This window comes from Myotis davidii, unplaced genomic scaffold (genome assembly GCF_000327345.1).
Source record: "Myotis davidii unplaced genomic scaffold, ASM32734v1 scaffold390, whole genome shotgun sequence".
In the NCBI taxonomy this organism is placed as follows: Eukaryota; Metazoa; Chordata; class Mammalia; order Chiroptera; family Vespertilionidae; genus Myotis; species Myotis davidii.
The window spans coordinates 1,882,593-1,892,971 of NW_006282748.1; positions in this window are offsets into that span (position 1 = coordinate 1,882,593).

Here is a 10,379-nt window from a genome sequence, read left to right on the forward strand (position 1 = left end):
AGGTTTAATTCAGATGTTTGAGCTTTTGAGGAAACAGCCAGGACAGAGCTGTGGGAGGAAATTGCTCTACAAGCAGCCTTCATGTTCTGCTTCCCTCTCAGCCAGGGCAACTCCGGCTACCAGCCTGATCCATTTTGCCTGATTTGTCCCGTTGAAGGCTGACAGAGGTTCAGAGAGTGACCCCTGCGGTAGACAGGGCAGCAGTTTAGAACACCCCGGCTTGGCAGGCAAAGAGCCTCTACTTAGGAACCGTGCTTGGGCGTTCATATATTTATGTTGTGCGCTTAAAGCAGCAGGAGCAAAGCTAAGTCCTTTCGGAATCGAGCAGATTAAGTCTGCCAGGCCTTTGGGGCCCTGTGCTTGGACCTGGTGAAAAAGGCAAGAATGTGCAGCGGAAGCTAACCTGCTAAGTTTAAAATATTTGTCCGTGAAGCACTAGGCATGTGGGGTTTTTATGTGCAGATTCTATCAATACACATGAGCATCATACAGGGTGCCTATAATTGCCCACAGGAAGTTCATTTTCCTATTGAATGCCCCCCCCCCCGGTTTCTGCCTTAAATTTTTTAAAATGTATCTTTATTGTTGAAAGTATTACAGATGTCCCCCTTCCTCTCCCATTGGTCCCCTTTGCCCTGCTCCCGTCCCCTCCCCAGGCCTCCACTGCACTATTGTCTGTGTTCAGGGGTTATTCATATATGCATATACGTTCTGTGGTTAATCTCTTCCCACCCATCTTGACTTTTCTTAGAACTAGAATCAACGGTCATTTAAAGGTGAGAATGTACTTGACAATATATAACGTTGCACTTTGGGCAAATAATTTCAGCTATGTTTCTGTTAAAGCGTGTTCCACTTTAAGAAAAAAAAGCCAGTACACTCAGCACTACTTTTAGCAAAACAGTGTGGCAGATTCAATCAGGGTTAAAATGATGTTAAAACGCAGCAACATTCAAAGGAAGTGTGGCTATAGGCCCCAACCAGGTGCCTTAATATACCGAACAGAGATTCAATGATACTTTTTTTCCTGAGGTTATGTTTCTTGTATTTTTTTCTCTGTGATTCCAAGAGGAAATGCTTATAATTACTGGCCCTGCATGTAATGATTATTACATTTTTAAATTTCAGAACTAACACTCCTGAAAACACATTCCTTGTGGTAACCTGAGACCCCCGTCCCTCTCCCCCCCCCTAGCCCCCCCAATTTGGGCAGGATTCTGATTGATTTCAGCAGAACAAAGGGACAATTGCATCTCATTTGAAACCCAGATGAGGTGCTCCACATTTTATCCTAAATTGGGAGTGATAATGGTTGGGTGGCCATTCCTTCAAGGGGAGAAATGGAACAAGGACAGTATTGAAGGGTGCCGGTGTACAGTGGCCCATTTCTGGGCTGGAACTGGTTAACTGAGAATTGAAAAAGTCATCCTCTGGTAGCCTGAACAGGAACCTGCAGTCTGCAAACACTTATTCCCATCAACACTGCTCCAAGGAGGTGCCGAAATGCAGGGTCCGTCATTCTGATCTCGTGTCTGTCCTGTTATGAATTAGCAGAGGGGAACAGGAAATGGATCGACACTGTTCTTAAGTAAGGCGGCCAGGCAGGAGGGGAGGTCCTCCTGCTTTCAATCAAGAGAGAGGGTACAATCTGAGGCGTCATCAGTACATCTCAACCAGGGCGAACCCAGGCTTCTGCGGGGAGCTGGCCTTCTTTATGGATGGAATTACACACTGTGTGAGCGAAAACGATTTCTCGTGTAGCATGCCTGCGAGCTTACAGCAAAAATGTGGGTGGAAGGAAACGGGAAGGAAACGCACGGGGCTGGTGAAGTTAGCGAAGCAAGCAGTGTTTCTCCACTTGACACTGGACCAGACAGAGAAAGCATTATCATCATCATCCATATTCTTTTTAATATTATTGAATAGCAAAACTTTTTCCAGTTCCCAATCTAGAATACTCAGAGAGAGAAAGATTAAAAAAAATACATCATCCCTAGCCGGTTTGGCTCAGTGGATAGAGCATCAGCCTGTGGACCCAAAGTCCTGGGTTTGATTCTGGTCAAGGGTACATACCTTGATTGCAGGATCCTCCCCAGCCTGGGCTCTGTTCGGGGCTCGTGCAGGAGGCAACCAGTTGATGTGTTTCTCTCACATCGATGTTTCTCTCTGTCTTTCCCTCTCTCTTCTACTCTCTCTAAAAATCAATGGGAAAAATAAAAAAAAAATGGAGTAGGAGAGAGAGAGAGAGAGAGAGAGATATAGAGAGAGAGAGAGAGAGAGAGAGAGAGAGAGAGAGAGAGAGAGAGAGAAAAGAAAAAGACATCATCTTTCATGGAGACTTTAGGATCCAGGAGCTTAGAAGCAGTTTAATCTGTGTCACTGGATTATTCATGTGTGGTGAGCACAGCCAGCCTTGCTTTGATATTATTGACACTGACCTTTGCTTTGACATCTTGGGGATCTACTATTAAGAGTTGGGGACTAATTTGCTTAATTTCAACCTTACTAATTCAATAAACTTCTCTGTTTATTTTGCTTGCTCAGCAAGCCTTTGAAAATGAGACTTTTAAGTGACTTCCTACTTCAGGCAAGATTTGTACGTGGGCACTTGGTCTTAATCAGGGCGGGGATGGACTAGTCCTGGGATGGATGTGGTTGGAGGTGCTGCCCGAGCAGGGGCAGGAGTAGAAAACTGGGAAGCAGCCCACCGCACCTCCACACTCACCTCTTCACAGGGTGACTACAGAATTCCATTTGAAATGCATTCCTAGGCACTTAAAAGCATCCATATAGAAATGCAACTGCAAAAGCAGAAACTGTGGTTTTGGGTTGTGTTGTTGTTGTTGTTTGACATGTTCTCAGCTACATCTCAGTTGCTTTCCATTTTGCTCAAATCAGTGGGAGCTGCCCATGTTTTGTGTCGCACGTTGGATGTGAGCTGAGCATTGAAAACTCACTCTTATTCAGCAGTTTGCTGTCTACCATCAGAGCCACTAGCCATCTCCTTGCTTCAAACCAGGTGTTTTTAAAAACCATTATTTATTAGACAACTATAGCCATTTATGAAAAAGACTTTTCTCTCGACAGAGCATAAGAGTAGGTTAATTAGTGCCCACGATCATATTGACTGGGTCTATCTTCATGAAGACATTCCCCCAGGACTCAGCATAGCAGGAGTTCAATAAACACTGTTGAATAAACGATTGGTGTAGACCGCTGACGGGACACTCAACTGGCTCTGAGTAAATGCTTCATGTGCTCAGAAAATATTACCAGAACTGTGTCTATACAAAGCCAAAACCACATGAAAAATTATTCAAGCCAATTCTTTGGCAATACTTAAGCAAACCTGATGGAGTATTTGCTCCCCAACCAGCCCTCGGCCCCAATTTTCAGTGTTTGTCTTTTTGTCCTATAAACACAGGCCTAGGACAGGAGTTCCCCCCTATTCCCTTACATTTTGTTTGTTTTCATTTTTTAAAAAAGGGGGGAATGTTTCTCTTGTAGTCCAAATGAAGGGTGGTCCTTTCCATTTCAAACTAATCATAACAGTATGATTAGAAAAGAATAACCAGGAAAATTTTATTTTACTGGTCAAGAGATCAGTCCAATGTAAAGAGGAATTTTCTTGATTTCAGGACCACAAAAGCTGGGGGGGGAGGGGGGGGCGGGGACCATTGGATGAAAGTCATAATCCAGTGGAGAAGGATGAAAGAAATTTAAAGGTGAATTTGAGGACTTGGGAAATTTAATACTGTGATTTGGTATCAGATTTAAATTCTTTCCAAAGCCACTGTGAAATCAAGGTGGGGGCGGGGTGACTTGTGCAAAGTGGAATGTTATTAAAACTATATATAAAAGCATTTACCAGTTCTTTTTCTTCTAACAGGCAACAGAATTTTTTTAAAAAAAATTCTCTATATGAGATGTTATTATATTTTATTGAACTCCATGTTCTGGCAAGTTAAAGGATGGTGTGTCTGATACTGAAGAGAAAAGCATGTATACATGTCTAAGTCACTGGGTTAAACAGCTACATTGTACAGCAATTATGTAAACCTTCAGGTCCGGCACCAACTGCGGAGAAAATATTAACAAGGCTGAGAGTCGACTCAGTTCTTCCACAGCAGAGAAAAGATGAACATGGCAGGGCATAGAGGTTCCTAAAGGAATGGCTATGTGGATGGCTTCCCAGGGGAGCATTGTTCCACAGCCTGGAGAGTCCTGTGCTCAGGAGAGTTGTAGAGACATTTCTTTGTCCTCCCAGTGAGGGAATCCAGAGACAGGGAAGGTATAGTAACACCTCTGACGAAGTTGCTAATAAAGAGTGCTGATTTCTCCGTGAGCTAAACATTAAGGTGATAGTGTGTGTTTTCCCCCAGCTTGCCCAGTTGGCCCCCATGCTGACTTGTTGGTTCAGAACTGGTAGAGTGGTTGGTTTCAATGGGGAGAGCCCTCAGGATGTAGTACTGCCCGCAAAGATAATCACCTGGTTTTCCTGTGCTTCATGCCACCAGGGGCCATCTTGCTTAGCTTCAGGGACTGGCCAGTTGGAAAGAGAGGAGGCCTCTATTGGGTTAGAACTGCACAGGCTTCAGAGTCAAACGGAAGTTTGAATCCTGGCTCTCACACCTACTTTCTCAAAGCCTTCATGCTTTTATCTCAAAATGGAGATTATAATGCTGATTTGACTGGCTTACGGTAAAGGACAAATGAGCTAAGTATGGAGAGCTGTTAGTATAGGAGCTGGTTTAAATAAGCATGCAATGTATGGTAGCCCGGTCTAGTCACTTTAAATTCTCAGGAACTGTAGGGAACTTTGACCTTAATAGTTTATTTCGTAATACCCCAATCAAAGGAGTATCTAGTTTATGGTAAACTGAAGATGGGAAAGTTAAAAATGAAAAAAACTAACAAAAAATGTTTATGTAAGTTTTCCCCCCACTTTTTATTTGGCATTTGCAGTGCATTCTTTGTGTAAAAAAATTATTTACTTATTTATTTTTGGAGATTCATATACCTGCTTGAATGCTTTAATAATCTCACTGACTGATTCATTTAATGAGACGTTTGTTAGTGTATCAGCTAACGCAGCATCTGAAACCTCAACCACGGCCTTCCAGACCCAACAGCCTTTAGGGTCCAGTGCTCAGTATTGGTTACATTGGCCAAAGAGAAGTATTTGCCTCATCGTGACATTGTTCTATCCAAGAGTCACAGCCTAGATATGGCTTCCTTCCTATAAAACAAGCCATTTCACCTCTGGCCCATACGAGGTCATCCTTAACCCTTTATCCACTATGAATGAACTTTGCCTTAAAAACCAGGCACTCTACCATACTTTTCAAACAGATTCCTGTAAATCACACCTGAGACACAGTTTTGTATTTTCCCATTAATCTCTGAAGCTTCCAAGCTAGCTGCCCCTCCATGTTCCTTCCTCCATGATGCTCTTTGTCGGCAATGGCACCATCATTCACCTACTTGCTCAGGCATCACTCTTAACTTCTCTTTCTTAGATCCCATATCTAAAACACCATCAGTCTTCAAACCTATATGCACATATGCATTGCCCATGAACACAGACAATAGGGTGGGGAAGGCGTGAAGTGGCGCCGGAGCCCGGTGGTGGGGGACCAAGGGGAGACAGGGGAGAGATCTATAATATGCTCAACAATAAAGATTTAAAAAAATAAAATAAAATGTCATCAGCCTTTTCACCTCCACGTTTGACATGTATGTCAAATCAGACCATTTGTCCCCATGTTTAGTATTATTACCCTAACCCATGTCACTGTTGTCATTTACCTGTGCCACTTGCATGGACTCCATACTAGTCCGACAGTTCCCACTCTTGGCCCCTATAATCTACTCTCTACAGATGAGTCCTTTTTCAGACAAAGTCAGATCATAACACTTCTCTGATCAAAAAAGTCTATTTGTTTCCCCATCTCACTCAAAATAAAACCCAACGTGCTTACCTTGTTCCACACACCCCACATCAACTGGTTCCTGTTTTTTTCTCTAACCACATTCCCTACCCCTGTCCTCCATACCCACCCACTCACTTCGCTGTTCCACACAGGACCCCTTGCTGTCTGTGGACATTCCAAAGACTTTCCACCTCAGGGCCTTCATGCTTGCTCTTCCCATGGCCTGGAATGCTCTTCCCCAGATATCGGCATGGCTCAGTCTTTCATTTAATCTAAGACAGAGCTTTATTCCCTCATTAGAGGTGACATACTTTCCCATTCTCTTATTCTGCTGTACTTTCTTTCACGGCACTTATCACCATCTGACACACTGCATAGTTACTTACTGAACATGCATTATCTCTTCATTGAGTAGAAGGCTCATGAGAGTGGGCATTTGGATACTAAAACACCTTAGCACAATGCCTGGAGCAGAGTAGATTTTCACAAATAATGGTTGAGTGAGGAGAGGAATAAATATCCAGAGAGCTTTCTGAAGTGGTTAGATGGGAGATTGGAGGGTTTCAGAGCATCAGGGCCCAGTTCTGATCTAGGAAGAGTGAGGCGAGGGGCTCACCCATAATGCTGGTCTATATATGCGACCTGGGCCCCTGCTGGTTACAATGAAATCTTTGCTTGGCCAAACCAAGGTTCGGAGAGTAGAAACTCGTGGGCCCATTTATACCAAAGCCCTTTTGCCCCATGGTGACCCATGATTCCTGTCAAATAACCTCAGTTATTAATAGCGAATGAGTTCAATCTCCCAGACAATGAGACAAGTAGGCTCTTTTAAAAACTAAACCAAGTCATTGACGCATAATGATGAGCCCAAGGTCATACAGGCAGTTGGACAAGAAATGGGGGTTAAAATCTAGACTACTTCTCTTCTTCTTTGGGGTGTCAGCTATCAAAAACATTGTGCTTGGAGTTGGTCCAAGTTTCATGGATGTTTTGTTCAAACAGAAATGAAAGAGAGAGAGCCCCTAAAAAATAGAGTGATTGGCTAACTTTCCAAAGCTGTGGTCAGTGTGTGTGATACCACAGATGAGTTTAAGCAATCAGAGCATTAGCAAGCCTCCCTTTGGGTTTCGCCAACCACTTCCCTGTTTGCAGCCATAATATTCAGTTTCTCCAAAACATCTCTGGTTACCAAAAGTAAATTTTGTGGGAAAAATGGTGACGATGGTCAAACAAAGAGTTAACACAAGCAAAACACAAAATCCAGTTTGAAATATTTTTACAACGTTCTTTACACTAGAGAGCAGTGGAGAAAAAACAGCATTTTAAGTGCTGCTCTTTTTCCCATTAGGTTGTCTGCTTTTACAGGTGGCGAGTTTCAGCAAGATCTGAAGGCAACAGGCTCATGCAGAGATGGTCTGGAGCAGAAAGACTTGACCTGCCTGACCTCCTGCCCATGCATACAACATAATCACTCACAAAATAGATACTAAAATAATGTTAGCAGCCGCCTGGCCTAAACTAATAAAACCGAGCACATCAAGAGTGAAGGCAGAAAGTCTGTCCTTAGCTCACCCCCCTGGGCCTCAGCATTACTCCTTCCCTGGCCTGAATTCACGGAGCTCAAAGCAAATGCCTTTTTGCACCTCCCTTCTTTTCCTTGTGTCATTCTGACACTCTCTTTTTTTGTAACAGGTCCTGACTCAGTGAGTTTAAATGCCCTTCTCTTTCTCACTCACCACATGCAAACTTTAATTAAGGCCGTCTCTGCATAACACCAGCATAACTTGTGGAGAAGTAAAACAGCTAGTCAAGTCACTGAATTTGGAGCTATAAGAGGAGTGAGAGGGGAAGGTCAGAGAGGGTCACGAATGACAGCAAAAACTACCCCAATTGTTTAAACAGGTTCCTTGTCTTTTTTTAAACCCTTTATTTTATTGATTCATTAAGTTTATTTTTAATTTAATTTAACTTTTTCCATCACCATTTATCCCCTTTATGCCCTCGTCAAACTCCACCCACACCCCTCCCCTCTTCAGTCACCACACTGTTGTCCATGAGTTCTCTCTCTTTTTTTTTGTCTTTTTGCACAATTCCTCCACCCTCCAACCCCCAACCCAACACCACCAGAGCTATCTGCCTACACAGGTTCCTTTTCACTATACTCTCTCCTCTTGGCTGTAAGCACCAATTCTTTTCTGGGGAACAAACATTTCTTCATGAGGTAGATCCATGTTGTTTCAAACCTACCTTTTTGTTCTCATTGCACATCAGCTGCCTGTACTTACTATCTCTGGGTTACCCATGTTAGCAGGGAAATTGTTGATCATATTATCCTCTTTCATAAAGAAGTAATATGAAGGTCAAAAATTAGCACTAAGTCCACAGCCTCACCAAAAGATTATTTCTAGAAATGTACATAAATAACTTATTTAAATTTAAAATACATATTAATTTTAAAAATTAAAGACCAAACTTAACTTACATTTTTCAACTTAAAAGTTTCAAAGCAACAAATATTGGTTGAGAGTTCTTTCAGGTGCTAAAAACTAAGTAGATTATGCGTATGTTGTAAAAGAATACCCAGGCTCCATTTCTCCTTCTAGTAGTTTGTAGAGATAGTGCTCATGGACTGAATAAACAGGTGGTGATTCCTCAGCTTTGCAGATGTAAGGGGTGTTCATTAGCTTTACTTGGGAAGTTTCATTGCCTCCTTTTGCTGCTATCCAATGGCTCCTTTCAAGTTAGAGTTACAAACTGCCCTTTAGGTTGCAATAAGAATGGAGGGCAAATCCAAAGGCTGTAGTCAGAGAGACCCAAAGAGAGACAGAAGGCTTCATAGCTTTGAGAAGGGCAAGATGAACCATTTACCAATTAACCCACACGTGGCTCATTTTGCTGATTGTATTGGAGCAAGCAATCCTCCTTGGAATATGAGCACTGGGGTTTAAAATCTAAATTTTAATTAATCAGTGTATTTATTTTTACTAATTTATATATTTTTTAATTACAGTTGACATTCAATATTATATTAGTTTTAGTCATACAGCATAGTGGTTAGAAATTTATATAATTTATGCAGTGATCCTTACAAGTCTAAAAATCTGAACTTTTAAGATATTTCAAATAGGAAGATTGACAATGGACAATGGAATTGACCCGTACAATTATAATCCAAACTTAAATTGGAGTTTAGCCCTCCAGTTTGGGAAATATAATGAATATAATGAGAACAACAGCTTTTGATTTGCTGTCATAAGAATTACATACTAAATATAATAACAATAACAATTATAACTAACATTTCTTAAATGCTTTTATGCATTTTTCATATATTGTCTAGTTGATATTAATTATAACTTTCTAAATAAACATATGCTGCTTAAAACTTAATTTGAAATTCTCAAGGATTGTTGCTTTTAAAAGAGTAATTTGACGGTCTGAATTCTCACAGACTGTTTTGAGAAGGATGATTTGACAATATGTAAAAAAAAATATATGTATTCTCTTGAACCAATAATTCCTTCCAATTTGTGTTATTTTGATATAAAAATGTTCATATAAGTTTACACAATAATTTGTACATAAAAATCCATGGCTTCATTATTTATAAATGGAAAGATTGAAAATAACCTGTTTTTCAATGTGTTTTTATAAATTACTAGAGGCCTGGTGCACAGATTTGTACACATTGAAAGGAAATTAATTAGAAGGTGGCTGGAGGCGGGGGTGGGGGGGGGAGGGGTGGAGAACTGGGTGAGCCAGGCCAGACATGCCCCAGAGCCAATCTCCAGTGGTCCCTCCCTGGCTGGCCACACCTGGGGTGGCGCTGGGGCTTGAAGGGCGTCTGCGGAGTGAGCAGGGTCCCTCCAGCAGGTTGGGTCCCTCAGCCTGGCCTGTGGGGATCAAGCCAAAACCAGCAGTCCAACATCCCCCGGGGGAGGGGGGGCGGGGGGGAAGGGTCGTGGAGTCAAAAGGGCACTCTGCAAAGTAGCTGCTGCTCAGCAACTTCTGCATTGAGCGTCTGCCCCCTGGTGGTCAGTGCACATCATTTCTACTGGCAGGTCAGCCAATTGGCTGGTCGGCCGGCTGCTTAGGCTTTTATATATATACTAGAGACCCGGTGCACAAAAATTTGTGCACTCAGAGGGGAGAGGGGTTCCCTCAGCCCGGCCTGTGCCCTCTCACAGTCTGGGACCCCTCGGGAGATAACGACCTGCTGGCTTAGGCCTGCTCCCGGGTGGCAGAGGGCAGGCCCAATCCCTAGGTGCAGCCCCTGGTCGGGCTCAGAGCAGTGCCGATTGGGGAGTTGAGGTGCCGCCCCCTGTCATGCACAGAGCAGGGCGGATCGGGAGGTTGCAATGCCACCCTCAGTCACGCTCAGGGTAGGGCCGATTGGGGGGTTGGGGCACCGCCTCCTGTCATACTCAAGGCAGGGTCGATGGGGAA